The sequence below is a fragment of the Bos javanicus genome, chromosome 17 (assembly GCF_032452875.1).
Source record: "Bos javanicus breed banteng chromosome 17, ARS-OSU_banteng_1.0, whole genome shotgun sequence".
In the NCBI taxonomy this organism is placed as follows: domain Eukaryota; kingdom Metazoa; phylum Chordata; class Mammalia; order Artiodactyla; family Bovidae; genus Bos; species Bos javanicus.
This window is the reverse complement of record NC_083884.1, coordinates 33,248,884-33,268,361: the sequence shown is the minus strand read 5'-3', so window position 1 is coordinate 33,268,361 and position 19,478 is coordinate 33,248,884. Positions and strand designations below refer to the sequence as shown.

Genomic DNA, 19,478 nt, shown 5'->3' with positions numbered 1-19,478 from the left:
AAAGAATTAAATTAGAACACTTTCTAATACCATACACAAAGATAAACTCAAAGTGGATTAAAGACCTAAATGTAAGACCAGAAACTGTAAAACTTAGAGGAAAACATAGGCAGAACACTTGATGACATAAATCAAATCAAGATCCTCTATGATCCTCCTCCTAGAGTAATGGAAATAAAAACAAAAGTAAACAAGTCGGACATTAAACTTGGGAGAGGGTGGGAAGATTTGGGAGAATGGCATTGAAACATGTAAAATATCATGTATGAAACGAGATGCCAGTCCAGGTTCGATGCACGATACTGGATGCTTGGGGCTAGTGCACTGGGATGACCCAGAGGGATGGTATGGGGAGGGGGAGGGAGGAGGGTTCAGGAAGGGGAGCACATGTATACCTGTGGTGGATTCATTTTGATATTTGGCAAAACTAATACAATTATGTAAAGTTTAAAAATAAAATTAAATTAAAAAAAAACCATAAAAGAGGCCATCTAGAAATTAAAAAAAAAAAAAAAAAGCTTTTGCACAGCAAAGGAAACTATAAGCAAGGTGAAAATACCACCCTCAGAATGGGAGAAAATAAGAGCAAATGAAACAACTGACAAAGGATTAATTTCCAAAATATACAAGCAGCTCATATGACTCAATGCTAGAAAAACAAAGAAACCAATCAAAAAGTGTAAAAGACCTAAAAGACCCATCAAAAGGGTAAAAGACCTAAAAAGACATTTCTCCAAAGAAGATATACAGATGGTTAACAAACACATGAAAAGATGCTCAACATTACATTATTAGAGAAATACAAATCAAAACCACAATGAGATATCACCTCACACTGGTCAGAATGGCTATCCTCAAAAAGTCTACAAACAATAAATGCTGCAGAGGGTACGGAGCAAAGGGAATGCTCTTGCACTGTTGGTGGGAATGTAAATTGATAGAGCCACTATGGAAGAGGGTATGGAGATTCCTTTAAAAAATAGGAATAAAACCACCATATGACCCAGCAATCCCACTTCTAGGCAAATATCCTAAGGAAACCAAAATTGAAAAAGATACATGTATCCTGTTGTTCATTGCAGAACTATTTACAATAGCTAGAACATGGAAGCAACCTAGATGTCCATCAACAGATGAATGGATAAAGAAGTTGTGGTACATATACACAATTGAATATTACTCAGCCATAAAAAGGAACACATTTGAGTCAGTTCTGATGAGGTGGATGAACCTAGAACCTATTATACACAGTGAAGTGAGCCAGAAAGAGAAAGATAAATATCGTGTTCTAACACACATGTACAGAATCTAAAAAATGGTACTGAAGAATTTATTTACAGGGAAGCAGTGGAGAAACAGACATAAAGAATAGACTTATGGACATGGGGAGAGGGGAGAAGAGAGTGAGATGTATGGAAAAAGTAACACGTAAACTTACGCTACCATATGTAAAATAGATAGCCAACAGGAATTTGCTATATGGCTCAGGAAACTTAAACAGGGTCTCTGTAACAACCGAGAGGGTTGGGATGAAGAGGGAGGTGGGAGAGAGGTTCAAAAAGGAGGGGACATATGTATACTTATGGCTGATTCAAGTTGAGGTTTGACAGAAAATTCTGTAAAGCAAGTATTCTTCTGTAAAGCATTTATCCTTCAATTTAAAAAAAAAAAGGGAAAAAAAGACCAACTACAGAAAAATCAAAAGGTTTGAATAAGCACTTCACAAAGGAGGAAATATGTAACCACAAAAGATATACAACATCATGTACCTTCAGTAGAAATAAGAGGACACCATGAGATGTCTATATACCTGTACCAGACTGGCACAGAGTGTTGTCAAGTATGTAGATCAAAAGAACTCACAAGTATATTTGGCAGCATGACTTGGTATAACCTTGGAAAAGAGTTTAGTAAACTTGGGTCCTATTTTTTGATCTAGCAATTCAATGTATGAGGATCTGTCATAGACAGATACGTGTACATTAGGTTCAGTTGAGGTCAGTCACTCAGTCACGTCCGACTCTTTGCGATCCCATGAACTGCAGCGTGCCAGGCTTCCCTGTCCATCACCAACTCCCGGAGTCCACCCAAATCCATGTCCATTGAGTCAGTGATGCCATCCAACCATGTCATCCTCTGTCATCCCCTTCTCCTACTGCCCTCAATCTTTCCCAGCATCAGATCAGATGAGATCAGTCACTCAGTCATGTCCAACTCTTTGGGACCCCATGCATCGCAGCATGCCAGGCCTCCCTGTCCATCACCAACTCCCAGAGTTCACTCAGACTCACGTCCATTGAGTCAGTGATGCCATCCAGCCATATCATCCTCTGTCATCCCCTTCTCCTCCTGCCCCCAATCCTTCCCAGCATCAGAGTTTTTCCAATGAGTCAACTCTTCGCATGAGGTGGCCAAAGTATTGGAGTTTCAGCTTTAGCATCATTCCTTCCAAAGAAATCCCAGGCTGATCTCCTTCAGAATGGACTGGTTGGATCTCCTTGCAGTCCAAGGGACTCTCAAGAGTCTTCTCCAACACCACAGTTCAAAAGCATCAGGGTCTTTTAAAATGAGTCAGCTCTTCGCATCAGGTGGCAAAGTACTGGAGTTTCAGCTTCAACATCAGTCCTTCCAATGAACACCCAGGACTGATCTCCTTTAGGATGGACAGGTTGGATTTCCTTGCGGTCCAAGGGACTCTCAAGAGTTTTCTCCAACACCATAGTTAAAAAGCATCAATTCTTTGGCGCTCAGCCTTCTTCACAGTCCAACTCTCACATCCATACATGATCACTGGAAAAACCATAGCCTTGACTAGATGGACCTTTCTGGTAAAGTAATGTCTCTGCTTTTTAATATGTTGTCTAGGTTGGTCATAACATTCCTCCCAAGGAGTAAGTGTCTTTTAATTTCCTGGCTGCAATCACCATCTGCAGTGATTTTGGAGCCCAGAAAAATAAAGTCAGCCACTGTTTCCACTGTTTCCCCATCTATTTGCCATGAAGTGATGGGACCAGATGCCATGATCTTCGTTTTCTGAATGTTGAGCTTTAAGTCAACTTTTTCACTCTCCTCTTTCATCTTCATCAAGAGGCTCTTTAGTTCTTCTTCATTTTCTGCCATAAGGGTGGTGTCATCTGAATATCTGAGGTTATTGATATTTCTCCCAGCATTCTTGATTCCAGCTTGTGCCTCCTCCAGCCCAGCATTTCTCATGATGTACTCTGCATATAAGTTAAATAAGCAGGGTGACAACATACAGCCTTGACGTACTCCTTTTCCTATTTGGAACTAGTCTATTGTTTCATGTCTAGTTCTAACTGTTGCTTCCTGGCCTGCATATAGGTTTCTCAAGAGGCAGGTCAGGTGGTCTGCTATTCCCATCTCTTTCAGAATTTTCCACAGTTTATTGTGACCCACACAGTTAAAGGCTTTGGCATAGTCAATAAAGCAGAAATAGATGTTTTTTCTGGAACTCTCTTGCTTTTGCAATGATACAGCAGATGTTGGCAATTTGATCTCTTGTTCCTCTGCCTTTTCTAAAACTAGCTTGAATATCTGGAAGTTCATGGTTCATGTATTGCTGAAGCCTGGCTTGGAGAATTTTAAGCATTACATTAGGTGGTACTGATTAAAAATCTAAATACTCCAATAAACATGCAGATTCTATTCACTGAGGTTGTACACAAAAGTAGTATGTATAGTAATGTATAGTAGAATAATATAATATGCATAGTAGGATACAGGTATTTTAAAAGTCCTATCTATTTCTAAATGTGAAATTTAGATGAAGAAAATAATCAACCATGAAATTGCTTATTGTTCAAAAAGATGCACCAAACATTAAGTAGATATAGTTTTGTATGGACATTTAATAGAACGTCTTCCCTGGTGGCTCAGATGGTAAAGCGTCTGCCTGCAATGCAGGAGACCGGGGTTCGATCCCTGGGTTGGGAAGATCTCCTGGAGAAGGAAATGGCACCCCACTCCAGTACTCTTGCCTGGAGAATCCCACGGACGGAGGAGCCAGGTGGGCTACAGTCCATGGGGTCGCCAAGAGTCCAACACGACTGAGCAACTTCACTTTCACTTTTCTACATGCCTAAGATTCTGTTCCATTTCTTCAATTTATGATCACATGGACCAAGCGATGTAGGCTATGTCTTGTTCACTCTCATAAAGTGAGAGATGAGTGTTATTTGTAGCTTCTAATGTCACAATCACAAGCAATATGCTTAGAATAGTGGTACACAATAGCTCCTGACATTTCTTTAACAGAATTACAAGCTGAAGAGACCTTAGTGTACTAAGTCCCAAAACAAAACACTCAATATAAATACTAATATGAGTACTTTTAGACACACAAAGATACAAGTTCTTTGTAATGACTTGGGGACACATTTTAGAACTTAACCACGAAGACAATCTTCTGTACTAATTTCTGAAAGATTCGCTATGGAATCTAAAGTCCAATATAATTAACTGCATTCTGTACCAACATGAAGGACATCTATTCAGGTCCACCTTCTGTATTTTAAATAGAATGATTTTCCAGGTTTAATAACCCTCTCAGTAGGTTAGGTTAAAGATGATAACTTGCTTCTTAAAAATTCAAGTTAAGGATGATAGAGAAACTGGTTGAGATTCCGTGTAGCTAGAAAATACCTCATGTGTGTGTGTAAAGAGTGCAGGGCCAAGAGTTAATGAAACAGTGTGAGTCTGTTTCAAATTATTCATAAAATATTTATTGCTATTATTGATACTTTAATAATGTTTTGGAGAGAACATGTTTTTGTTGTTGACACTGGGTCACTTGTTATGGTATGCAGGCAAGTTTTTTGATTTATGCCTCTAATTTCAATATTCAGTTATAAATATATATCATTTATTTGCTAATAAAATGAAGTTACATGGATAGTGATAATATGCTCTGATGCATGAAGTTATTATGCTGCTATATGTATATGTTTTGTGTACTTATATTTTGTGGATATAGTTAATAGCTTTGAAGACTTCATAAAAAAGATAAAAACTAAAGACTTCTTCAACATATTAACAGCATATGTGGGAAAATAAGACACTGGAAGATTAAACTGTTATAAAACAAAGAAAATACCATAAAACAAAAATACCAAGAACTGTATGATTATAATTTTAAAAAATTTTTCCAAAAGAAGCAATTTTTCTTTAGTTCAATGATTACTTTAAATATTTAGAGCAAGTGCTTCATAAATTCTGACTGCAAGTTTTATTTCCTCGTCTGTAATATGAAATCAGGAGGGCCTAGAGGAGCTATCCCATGTTGAAGGTCAGGAAGGGTGGCGGTGAGGAGATACCCCTCATCCAAGGTAAGGAGCAGCAGCTGTGCTTTGCTGGAGCAGCCGTGAAGAGATACCCCACGCCCAAGGTAAGAGAAACCCAAGTAAGATGGTAGGTGTTGCAAGAGGGCATCAGAGGACAGACACACTGAAACCATACTCACAGAAAACTAGTCAATCTAATCACACTAGGACCACAGCCTTGTCTAACTCAATAAAACTAAGCCATGCCCGAGGGGCAACCCAAGACGGGCGGGTCATGGTGGAGAGATCTGACAGAATGTGGTCCACTGGAGAAGGGAATGGCAAACCACTTCAGTATTCTTGCCTTGAGAACCCCATGAACAGTATGAAAAGGCAAAATGATAGGATACTGAAAGAGGAACTCCCCAGGTCAGTAGGTGCCCAATATGCTACTGGAGATCAGTGGAGAAATAACTCCAGAAAGAATGAAGGGATGGAGCCAAAGCAAAAACAATACCCAGCTGTGGATGTGACTGGTGATAGAAGCAAGGTCCGATGCTGTAAAGAGCAATATTGCATAGGAACCTGGAATGTCAGGTCCATGAATCAAGGCAAATTGGAAGTGGTCAAACAAGAGATGGCAAGAGTGAATATAGACATTCTAGGAATCAGTGAACTGAAATGGACTGGAATGGGTGAATTTAACTCAGATGACCATTATATCTACTACTGCAGGCAGGAATCCCTCAGAAGAAATGGAGTAGCCATCATGGTCAACAAAAGAGTCTGAAATGCAGTACTTGGATGCAATCTCAAAAACGACAGAATGATCTCTGTTCGTTTCCAAGGCAAACCATTCAATATCACAGTAATCCAAGTCTATGCTCCAACCAGTAACACTGAAGAAGCTGAAGCTGAACAGTTCTATGAGGACCTTCAAGACCTTTTAGAACTAACACCCAAAAAAGATGTCCTTTTCATTATAGGGGACTGGAATGCAAAAGTAGGAAGTCAAGGAACACCTGGAGTAACAGGCAAATTTGGCCTTGGAATACGGAATGAAGCAGGGCAAAGACTAATAGAGTTTTGCCAAGAAAATGCACTGGTCATAGCAAACACCCTCTTCCAACAACCCAAGAGAAGACTCTACACATGGACATCACCAGATGGTCAACACAAAAATCAGATTGATTATATTTTTTGCAATCAAAGATGGAGAAGCTCTATACAGTCAACAAAAACAAGACTGGGAGCTGACTGTGGCTCAGATCATGAACTTCTTATTACCAAATTCAGACTTAAATTGAAGAAAGTAGGGAAAACCACTAGACCATTCAGGTATGACCTAAATCAAATCCCTTATGATTATACAGTGGAAGTGAGAAATAGATTTAAGGGCCTAGATCTGATATATAGAGTGCCTGATCAACTATGGAATGAGGTTTGTGACATTGTACAGGAGACAGGGATCAAGACCATCCCCAAGGAAAAGAAATGCAAAAAAGCAAAATGGCTGTCTGGGGAGGCCTTACAAATAGCTGTGAAAAGAAGAGAAGTGAAAAGCAAAGGAGAAAAGGAAAGATATAAGCATCTGAATGCAGAGTTCCAAAGAATAGCAAGAAGAGATAAAGCCTTCCTCAGGGATCAATGCAAAGAAATAGAGGAAAACAACAGAATGGGAAAGACTAGAGATCTCTTCAAGAAAATTAGAGATACCAAGGGAACATTTCATGCAAAGATGGGCTCGATACAGGACAGAAATGGTATGGACCTAACAGAAACAGAAGATATTAAGAAGAGATGGCAAGAATACACAGATCAGATCAGATCAGATCAGTCGCTCAGTCGTGTCCGACTCTTTGCGACCCCATGAATTGCAGCATGACAGGCCTCCCTGTCCATCACCATTCCCAGAGTTTACTCAGACTCACGTCCATCGAGTCAGTGATGCCATCCAGCCATCTCATCCTCTGGCGTTCCCTTCTCCTCCTGCCCCCAATCCCTCCCAGCATCAGTCTTTTCCAATGAGTCAACCCTTCACATGAGGTGGCCAAAGTACTGGAGTTTCAGCTTTAGCATCATTTCTTCCAAAGAAATCCCAGGGCTGATCTCCTTCAGAATGGACTGGTTGGATCTCCTTGCAGTCCAAGGGACTCTCAAGAGTCTTCTCCAACACCACAGTTCAAAAGCATCAGTTCTTCGGCGCTCAGCTTTCTTCACAGTCCAACTCTCACATCCATACATGACCACAGGAAAAACCATAGCCTTGACTAGCTGGACCTTTGTTGGCAAAGCAGTGTCTCTGCTTTTGAATATGCTATCTAGGTTGGTCATGACTTTCCTTCCAAGGAGTAAGTGTCTTTTAATTTCATGGCTGCAGTCACCATCTGTAGTGACTTTGGAGCCCAGAAAAATAAAGTCTGACACTGTTTCCACTTTTTCCCATCCATTTCCCATGAAGTGGTGGGACCGGATGCCATGAACTTCGTTTTCTGAATGTTGAGCTTTAAGCCAACTTTTTCACTCTCTACTTTCACTTTCATCAAGAGGCTTTTTAGTTCCTCTTCACTTTCTGCCGTAAGGGTGGTGTCATCTGCATATCTGAGGTTATTGATATTTCTCCTGGCAATCTTGATTCCACAGAAGAACTGTCCAAAAAGATCTTCATGACCCAGATAATCATGATGGTGTGATCACTGACCTAGAGCCAGACATCTTGGAATGTGAAGTCAAGTGGGCCTTAGAAAGCATCACTGCGAACAAAGCTAGTGGAGGTGATGGAATTCCAGTGGAGCTATTCCAAATCCTGAAAGATGATGCTGTGAAAGTGCTGCACTCAATATGCCAGCAAATTTGGAAAACACAGCAATGGCCACAGGATTGGAAAAGGTCAGTTTTCATTCCAGTCCCAAAGAAAGGCAATGCCAAAGAATACTCAAACTACCGCACAATTGCACTCATCTCACATGCTAGTAATGCTCAAAATGCTCCAAGCCAGGCTTCAGCAATACATCAACCATGAACTTCCTGATGTTCAAGCTGGTTTTAGAAAAGGCAGAGGAACCAGAGATCAAATTGCCAACATCCACTGGATCATGGAAAAAGCAAGAGAGTTCCAGAAAAACATCTATTTCTGCTTTATTGACTATGCCAAAGCCTTTGACTGTGTGGATCACAAGAAACTGTGGGAAATTCTGAAAGAGATGGGAATACCAGACCACCTGACCTGCCTCTTGAGAAATCTGTATGCAGGTCAGGAAGCAACATTTAGAACTGGACATGGAACAACAGACTGGTTCCAAATAGGAAAAGAAGTCCGTCAAGGCTGTGTACTGTCACCCTGCTTATTTAACTTATATGCAGAATACATCATGAGAAACTCTGGACTGGAAGAAACACAAGCTGGAATCAAGATTGCCGGGAGAAATATCAATAACCTCAGATATGCAGATGACACCACCCTTATGGCAGAAAGTGAAGAGGAACTGAAAAGCCTCTTGATGAAAGTGAAAGTAGAGAGTGAAAAAGTTGGCTTAAAACTCAACATTCAGAAAACAAAGATCATGGCATCGGGTCCCATCACTTCACGGCAAATAGATGGGGAAACAGAGGAAACAGTGTCAGACTTAATTTTGGGGGGCTCCAAAATCACTGCAGATGGTGACTGCAGCCATGAAATTAAAAGACGCTTACTCCTGGAAGGAAAGTTATGACCAACCTAGATAGCATATTCAAAGCAGAAACATTACTTTGCCAACAAAGGTCCGTCTAGTCAAGCCTATGGTTTTTCCTGTGGTCGTGTATGGATGTGAGAGTTGGACTGTGAAGAAGGCTGAGCACCGAAGAATTGATGCTTTTGAACTGTGGTGTTGGAGAAGACTCTTGGGAGTCCCTTGGACTGCAAGGAGATCCAACCAGTCCATTCTAAAGAAGGTCAGCCCTGGGATTTCTTTGGTAGGACTGATGCTACAGCTGAAACTCCAGTACTTTGGCCACCTCATGCGAAGAGTTGACTCATTGGAAAAGACTTTGATGCTGGGAGGGATTAGGGGCAGGAGGAGAAGGGGACGCCAGAGGATGACATGGCTGGATGTCATCACTGACTCGATGGATGTGAGTCTCAGTGAACTCCGGGAGTTGGTGATGGACAGGGAGGCCTGGCGTGCTGCGATTCATGGGGTTGCAAAGAGTCAGACACGACTGAGCGACTGAACTGAACTGAACTGAACTGATATGAAATCAAAATAATTGTTCCTTACTTATTTTATGTAATTGAATTCTACTTTTTAAAATTCTGTCATTTTTGTGTATGATAGGTATGAAAAAACAACTACTGAAATTAGAGAAGTCTAGATTTTTCTTAAAAATGCCAGGCTATGAAGAAACAAAAATTATATTTAGGATGAAAATATCTATAGTATTAGGTGTGACCTTCCCTAGGCAATCCACACACATTGTATTTTTGCAATAATATGCTTAGTAAGCATTCGAAAATAGTTTGAAAATTTTTCAGTATTTTGACAATTTTTAGAAGGATTACATATCTTACTAGGGAAACTCCATTACAAAGGAGTAGTAAAAAGTATTCAGTAGGCAGAGTTTGGGGGATGAATCTGATGTAGAATTGAATCCTGGCCTCTCCTTTTTCTAACTGAATTGGGACAAGTAACTTGACCTTTCCAAATCTCAGTTGCTTCACCTGAAAAATGAATTATACAGTAAAATATGTAAATTTTGCAGACCATTTCTTGGCCCATAGCAGGCACTTGGAAACTGGTAGTATTATTCTTGAAATTGAAGGGAAAGAATATTCTTTTTCAGTTTACAGATATATCCTTTAAAAGTACATATCAATAGATGGGTATAATAGAAAGATATTGAAATTTCTCATTAGCTAATCTGAAGCAACTTTTTTTTTCCAGAGTTAATAAAGATATTTGAACATGGTAGTTAATATTTTAAGAGTTGTCCATTGTCACCTAAGTAAAATTTGTATTTTTAGTATTTCTATGATGGTGAAATAGGAAGTACATCTTAAAATATAAGTAAAATACAAATATGAACATATCATTCTGCATTTGTAGGAATTTTTCCAACCTCACAATAACTTCAGAAACTAGAAATTAAGATCTTTTCTTGAGAAAGTCATTGTTATTCACTTATGGAGCTAAAATACAGCCAGAATTGTGATATCTAGAAGTCAACCCTGAAAAAAACTTTCTACATTTATATTTTATGATAGCATTCTGGCTATTAGAGGAAAATATATTATTATGAAAAATATTTATCTATAAAGCTTCATACAGTGATGCAGTTTACATTAGATTTTTATGGAATAGTGCAAATACAAAGTATTCATCAAAACACCTCAGCAAGAGTTAGGCATCTGCTTGCCTAAGGGTTAGTGTTGGATGATGCAGTTATAATCTACACCAAGGCAGTGCTGGCAGATCAGGTCCCACTCCTGTGGATGGCATTATCTTTTCCTCCTTTGGGTTTCAGGGGAAATAAGAAATGAGGCAAAAGCACTTTTTAGCCTACCCCATGGACTGCAGCCTTCCAGGCTCCTCCATCCATGGGACTTTCCAGGCAGGAGTACTGGAGTGGTCTTCCATTGCCTTCTCTGATTCTGCACATATGCTATGCTATGCTAAGTCACTTCAGTCGTGTCTGACTCTGTGTGACCCCATAGACGGTAGCCTACCAGGCTCCCCCATCCCTGGGACTCTCCAGGCAAGAACACTGGAGTGGGTTGCCACCTCCTTCTCCAATGCATGAAAGTGAAAAGTGAAAGTGAAGTCGCTCAGTTGTGTCCGACTCTCAGCCACCCCATGGACTGCAGCCTACCAGGCTCCTCCCTCCATGGGATTTTCCAGGCAAGAGTACTGGAGTGGGGTGCCATTGCCTTCTCTGATTCTGCACATAGTGGATCCTAATTATGTCATCCTTGACTATCATTTAGTAACCATATACATTACAAAGAACAGAGACTGAATTTTAAAAATGATTTTAAAGTGCGTAGTATGTTGGTAGAAATGGATTAATCTTTATTTAACTCCTTGGAAGGAAGGTTATGACCAACCTAGATAGCGTATTAAAAAGCAGAGACATTACTTTGCCAACAAAGGTCCATCTACTCAAGGCTATGGCTTTCCCAGTGGTCATGTATGGATGTGAGAGTTGGACTGTGAAGAAAGCTGAGCACCGAAGAATTGATGCTTTTGAACTGTGGTGTTGGAGAAGACTCTTGACAGTTCCTTGGACTGCAAGGAGATCCAACCAGTCCATTCTAAAGGAGATCAGTCCTGGGTGTTCACTGGAAGGACTGATGCTGAAGCTGAAACTCCAATACTTTGGCTACCTCATGCAAAGAGTTGACTCATTGGAAAAGACCGTGATGCTGGGAGGGATTGAGGGCAGGAGGAGAAGGGAACGACAGAGGATGAGATGGCTGGATGGCATCACCGACTCAATGGACATGAGTTTGGGTAAACCCCAGGAGCTGGTGATGAACAAGAAGGCCTGGCGTGCTGTGATTCTTAGGGTCGTAAAGAGTCGGACACGACTGAGCAACTGAACAGAACTGAAAATTGGGAATCAAACTGACAACACACAGTTTTTACAGCCACCCCCTCCCCACCCATGAACTCCATGCTTCATGGAGTTCTGTCAAAACTTACTTTGCTCTTTGATTCAGCAGCTAAGTAAATGCATTCCTTTCCCTAGACTGGTTGGAAAAGGTTTAAACGATGATCTGTCTTGAAGACCTGATCTATGCAGGAAGGGTTTACAAGTTGTTTTATGCCATATGACTTTGCTACCATAGATCAAAAATAAATTTTTTTTCAGTTTGTCTATAATACCGAGGTCAAAGCATTTCTAGTCCATTGATTTTATAACAGTAGTTCAAGGAACTATTGTATGACAAGCAAAAAAGATGCATAGGATAAAAGGGTGAATAGTACAATTGTGTAACCTGATTACCTATCGAAGTGTGAATGTAAATAAAATACAAAGCACATGCTTTTAATAATAATACTTTATGACCCTTTGCTCAAGGTTTCCTTTTCTCCCTCTAATCATTGAACAGTTATTATTGACAAATGGCAACTAAAAAAAGAAAAGAAAAGCAGTTGTCTTTAACGGCTGATCTATTATATTTTTCAAACTGTTGTGGCCTCGTTTCAAGGAAGATGATTAATAGAGTCTTCTTCTTATTACTGAACCTTCTTCTTACTGAAACAAAGGGCATTTCAGAGTTGAAATAGAATGTAACAATAAGGGAAATTTAGAGATGAAATAAGATATAACAATAAATGCTTACATATTTTTCAAACATTTGTCATGTGTTATCAAATAAATATGACAAATTAAAAGCTTATTTTTCACTTTAGTCAAGTTTAAAGTTTTCTAAAGAAAAAATCAGTCATAACCAAAAATCTCCTTGTCATGAGATGGATAATAAAATTGTTTTCTTAACAGACTCTTAGGTCATTATTAGTTATCATGTGAAATTGCTAAAAATAAAGACACTCTATGTCATTAGACTATCCATTGCAATGGAATATATAGTATTCATAATTAGAGATGTATGTGGTTTTATATGTAGCACAGATTTGCTTGTAGAGTGCTTACTTTTCTTATTATATGTAAATAAAATGTATTTACATAGTATTATATGTAAATAAAAATGATAGTAATAATTGTTTTGAGTACCTTTGTCTTTATTGCATTAAGATTTTCTAACATGGTTGTTTTTTTATTTCATTCCAATTTATGTGCCTTTCTCTACTGGTTGCTTTCCCTCTGTCCTTCCCTGGGATATGTGTGCCTGCTACAGGTATTTTAACAGTGAATCAGAAGGGCCTAAAGATCCCAATTTAATCTCCATGTTTCTAGTCTCATCTTTCATCTCCATCTTCTGGCTGACCTCTGAATCAAAAGTAAATTTTCTCTCAATTTGTCCCACCCTCTTGGCACTGACGTATATACACTACCATGTATAGAATAAATTGCTAGTGGGAAGCTGTAGTTTAGCACAGAGTTCAGCTTGGAGCTCTGGGATGACTTGGTGGGGTAGGGTGGGGAGGGGGTGGGAGGGAGGTCCAAGAGGGAGGGGATATATGCATGTATAGCTGGTTCACTTTGCTGTACATCAGAAACTAACACAATATTGTAAAGCAATTATACTCTGATTAAAAAAAAAACTTTTTCTTGCTACTTTTTCCACTTCCACTCTGAAGGTGCTTAGGTAACAACTATTTCCATTTTGCTAAGTATTAATAATTTACCAATTCTCCCACACTATCTGTATTTCAAAGCTTTATTAAAATCTCTTGTGTCATTTCATTTTCTCTTTGTCCTTGTGGGTTTACACCTTTTTTATTTCATCACTCTCCCTTTATGAGCTTTTGAGGAGACATGATCATTTTTGTAGTAAATCTGCCACACTTACCTGATTTCTATTAGAACTTTGGGGCAACTAATTTAACTGCAAAACACTTCATGCTTTTCAGATCCTAAGTATTTAATAATATCTTTGAACCTGTATATAAATGTGAATTAGCAAGATTCTAGGGCTAGACTTGGAGCAGAAAGATGAAGAATGGTATGCTGTACTCCTTGCTATCAAGAGACCATTCAGTGGTATTTTAATGATCGGTCTGACCTTGTGAATACCTTACAGGCACTCAGGTCACACACTCATCTATTTACCTCCTGTCTGTAGGGTATCATTGGGATAATTTCTGCCTGCTAATGAGACTGGAAAGGCATCTTCAAATAAATTAGCTGAAGATAGGGGCAATTATATTTTCAGTTTAGTTTTATAACCTAAGGAAGCCTTACTGAAAAAGCAAGTATACTTATTTTGAGTAAATCTATTTTGCTAAAAAAAGAAAACAAAAAGAATGAGTGTACTAGCCATTTAAAGAAAGAAAAAGCGAGGCGCCTATCTTCTTGGTTGTTTGTGTGTTTCTTTACCTTTAAAGGGCAGATAAGATCAGAAGTGAAATAGAATGGCTGCTTTTGTTATGACAGTAATGAGCTAAAATGGGACTAGATAAAAAAGACTGTAGGTATGGGGTCACAGAGCGGTGAGACTTCATGAATTTATTCATTGAAATGTGGCCGTGTCTCCATAAAGTAAGATGTCATCATTACAAGTGTGGGTTGCTTTGTGGCACAGTACTGCTATCTTACTGCTATGACGGAGGCATCCAACACTGGCTTCTGTATTTAAGGAAAATAGAAAAATTATTAAAATTTCAAAGAGAAAAAGCACAGGGTCACTGCTTAGAAGAGTTAGCATTTTGCTATTTGATAACATTGTAATAACAAAAATGTATGTTTCTGAAAAAGAAATATGAAATGAGATCTTTTTTGTGGATAAAATGTTAAATTGAGTTATTCCAAGAGAAACAAATGAGATGTATGTTCTAAATCTGAAGACAATTATGTTCAGTGGAACTTTAAGTCTGTCTGTTTCAGACAGAAATACTTCTAAAGTGACATTTTTTTGATGTCTTGAGGTATATGCTATTTTTATTAATCCATTCATTCCTTTGGCAATCTCTAGCACCTTCCGTTTCTTATTTTCTACAGTTCAACCTCATAGTTCACCAATGAAAACAGTAATTACTGCTAAAATTTTTTAAAAACAGATTGGAAATGCATGAAAATTAATTTTTATAAATACTCTAAAAACACACACACACACACACACACAATACATTTGAAGTCTATTATGATGTTAAAGTGAAAGTGAAATTGTTCAGTCGTGTCCGACTCTTTGCAAACCCATGGACTGTAGCTTGCCAGGCTCCTCTGTCCATGGGATTCTCAGGGAAGAATACTGGAGTGGGTTGCCATTTCCTTCTCCAGGGGATCTTCCCGACCCAGGGATTGAACCCTGGTTTTCTGCACTGCAGGCAGATTCTTTACCATCTGAGCCATCATTATGATGTTAGAATACCCTTCTTTCTGTGGCTTTACTCTATTCCTCTGAAAAGATATTATTTAGACTTTCTCTTCTACTTTTAACTTATAATATTTCCCATGAGACAGAACTAAAGTACAAACGTGTTTTTGAAATACATAGGAACACTGTAAAAACTATATATTCTATTGTATTTCTTTAAAAATATATGTACATAATTTGTGTTATGCCTATTTAAATCATACAGGAAAGTACAGGGAATTATTTAATAAATATTTATAAACACATTTTCTTTAGGCAATCAAAGAAAAGTACAGATGTAGTCAAAGCCTACTTACTGTCATGTCCTAATATAATTCTCCTATATAACTCCACAGAAATAATCAAGAATCTGATGTTGCTTGTATTCTGGTTGACAGTACTTTAAAAGATATAGCTACTTCTTATCTTTTTCCTATTTATTTTCTATTTTAATAAATGCTATTCTTATCTTTATTACATATTTAGTTTCTTTCAGGTGTATTCTATTAATTTTATTTTTATTGGCTGGTTAGTTTTTTAACTTTCTAATAATTAATCTATTTACTTTCAATATTTATTAAAAACACATTTAAAACAAACAAACAAAAAAGAATTGCCACTTTCACCATTACTATTCAACAATGTATCAGATGTTCAACCAAAGCAATAACACAAGAAAAAGGAAATAAAAGGCATTCAACTTGGATAGTAAACTCTTTTGATTGATTGTCTTTAAATGCCCTTATCTCCTTTTAAAAGATGGCTTAACTGAGTATAGAAATATAATTTAAAATCTTTCCTTTGAGCTTTCAAAATATATTGGCCTTATTGTTACTATGAAGAAATCTGTTGTCAATCTAATTGTCCATCTAGAAATCTTTACCCTTTAAACATAGTTAATGAGTTTTCCCTTACTACAGTTTGCTAGTTTCACTAGGATGAGTCTAGGTAAGAAAAAAAAAATCTTAATGCTCAAAAATCATGATGTATTTTTCAGTATGAAAACAGAGTTCTGGAAAATTTTTAGCTACTATCCCTTGAGTTTTACTTTTCTGCCATCTCTCCATTGTATTTTGAAGTATTTAAAATTACTCTTTCTTTATTAACTCTTCAGTGTTTCTTAGATCTTTGTCTCTGCTCTTTGCTAGGTTCATTTCTCTATTGGCTCGTTCAAGTCATTGTTCTTTTTACTCTGTGGAAACTCTACTTCATTACAGAGTTAATTTTCTGTATAAATTATTTTCAATTTCAGTGACAATCTTTAAAAATATATATTTTAAATGTATGTTTTGTCTTATTTTGTTTTGCTTTTCAGGACTCAGTATCTCAGTATTAGCAGCTTCATTCCTAAGCATTTATTTTTTTGCTACTTGGAACTAAGTGTTTTGAGTATAATAAAGGTTTTTAATGTTTTCTCTTTTGTATTTTACACATCATTTTTATTTGTTCAGGTGAAGGAACAGCACTTTCAAAGTGTGAATGTATAATGCAATCTTTACTGGAAGTGTGAACAATTTTTTTTTTTTAAGATTGTATAGGGAGACATAAAAAAGGTGAAATTATGGAAAGTTTTAAAAAATTCAGTAAAATTTTCAGATTTTTCTTTATTTTGAGACAATAAACATCGTTTAATTTATTAAACACTTTGATAAACAATTGTTTACTAGTGTATCATGTACATTATGTTGTAATGCTATGAACTTCTTGGCTCAGTTTTTCATAACATTTTATAAACATAATATGTTTAGAAAATTAGTGGAGATAATGATCACTGTTTGGTAAAAAGTCCTTGTGAACTGCAGACTTTCCTTGGTTACTCTCCACAGGTGACATTTCTACTTGGAGGACACAGAACAAAGGCTCATGTATTTCTTTTAGCTGTGAAGTGACTGACTCTACTAAATGTTGTGATCAACATGTATTCTCCTTTTGCTAGAAGTACTGAGTCAATAGTTATGATTTAGAATAGATTATGAACTACTAAGTGAAGATTGCTTTTTTATTCTTCTTTCTCTATGAGTGAAACTTTGTACATGTAACATTAAATTTTGTTTCAAATCATAAATGATGATTTATTTAGTTATGCATGTAAAATTCTAGGCAATTTCAACTCCATTATAAAGTTATTTGAAAAAATACAACATTGATGAATATGATATTGTCAGGTACTCTTATCTATATATTAGAGTTTCAAGATAAAGAGCACTAAAAATATCCAGTGTCTTATTTACAGATTTTACAGCCACATAGTCAAACCATGATTTCTGGAACAATGCTCCAGCATTGTGAGAAGAATGTGGGAGAATGAGAGAAAATGTGACTTTCCTCTGTGAATCAGCTGGATCCAGACTTCAAGTAATTTAATCTTCCCTATTTTCTCACATTTTCCATTATGGTCTTTCTCAAAGAACTATTGATGTTGTCAATCTTTCCACTAAAATTGTATAAGAAAGACTTGCTTTTCTTAATCAACTGGGGGTGGGGGGGAATAAGAATCTTTGCTTTTATCACACATGGAAGCATTTACTGTTCAGCTAGCTGACACTGAGAGGTCGATTTCTCAAAAGATTTAGTCAAATGCTCCCAGAATGAGAACTCTTGTACACCAGCATGCAAGAAAGGAGGATACTTGATACTACATTAGTGTTCTTTTGATTTTTATTACTCCCACTCAAAAATAACTCACAGAATTTGAAAATCCACTAGAAACTCATTCAAAGGGATACTTGAAGATGAATTCACAAGGAAGGCAAAAGCTTCTGCATGAAGTAAAAAGAGAAACATATTCTTTGTTATGTTTTCTGACAGAATGATTCAAATCCAGGGTAAGAATGACCAAATGGGAATTGTTTTTGGTGGCAAATTAATTAAAGTCACTTCTAATAGTTCACTTTCATGATACACTTCATATATGGCTTAATGGGCCTATAACAGTTTCTTTCTGGAAAATTTTTTTCTGAGGCATTCTGGACTACATAATAAAATAGAAGTAATTATGACTACGTTTTAAAATGAGCTCTCTTTAGACAAAGCTTTCCACATGAAGATTACTCAGTAAAGTGACATCTGTTTCAGATAGAGGTCTTTAAGCATCAGTCCTCAACAGCTACATGGATAATAAGCAAACTCAAAGACCTCCAGGGTTTCTGATTGCCTGCCACAATTGGCTTCAGGCAAAATGACTGTTCTTCATATTTTGCAGAACGCATTCTATTTAGCTAAAAGTCAAATGCTACTGAAAATCAGTTTCAATTGGGATACCCATCCAATGTTATAAAAAGGGAAAAGATCTTTTCAATCAGAATAAATGTTTCTCAAATATCTAAAGTCATCCAAAATAAAGATTTGTTCTGAGCCAGTGGCTCACACTGGTGGTGGATGGTGGATGGTTATCACTGTGCTTGCTTCTCAGTTTGTATACTTCAAAACAACCAGAGGACTGGACTCCTGGGATTTTTAAATGATGCCATACAACATGGATAGAAGTTCCTTAAGGTCAAAGGAACTGTTTTGTTTACATGCTCAGTGTCTTTTTAAGTGTTCTACACTAAAGTGAATGAATTATAATTACCTGGCTTTCTTGAAGTACCATGTCATTTGGAAAAATTCTATAGTTCTGTTACCTATGTATGTATGTATGTGACTCTATGAATGGTAAAGGGGGGATTCTTCTTCTTATTAGATAAGCTAGTAAGATTAATCTCTTTCTTTTACAGTTTTCTTCCTCTCCCTAATGGCACTCATCACTATCTTTATCTGTCCCACTCCCATCAAGAATTCAAGCTTCATACAGGCCTAGGTTTTGTTTGTTTGATATATCCCCAGAGTCTAGACAAATTGTGCACAGCTTATAGTTGACATTCAATAAACAGTCATTGAGTAAATAAATTAGCAACCATCCCACAATTTTGGAGGGGTTGTCAGTAGGTCAGTTGAAAGGATCCTGAGGAGGAGAGGCACAGATGCACAGGGAGGCCTCAATAAGTATTAGCAGTTATCAGTGTCAGGTGTTTATGACCCTCACTTTTGCTGATAAAAGATCACTTAAGAATCTTAATCTCAAAAAGATATAAGGGGGATATATTCCACCTAATAAAAATTATAATGGAAAATATGCTCAAGTGTTATTTCTTTCATAAGGGTCCATTTATTTTTATCAAATATTTGAAGTCCTTGAAATAAAACAATTATTGTACCATCTCAGTTACAAGCAACAAGAAGATACACAGATGGATAGCTAT

At 37.4% G+C, this 19,478-nt stretch overlaps 1 long non-coding RNA gene and 1 pseudogene across 5 annotated transcripts in view; one reads left to right on the top strand and one right to left on the bottom strand.

Moving 5' to 3' along the window:
- Positions 1–19,478, bottom strand: part of LOC133228635 (uncharacterized) — a 120,406-nt gene that overhangs the window by 54,303 nt on the left and 46,625 nt on the right. The gene's annotated exons all lie outside the window — the stretch shown is intronic.
- On the top strand, positions 5,463–16,747 carry LOC133229249 (craniofacial development protein 2-like; annotated as a pseudogene).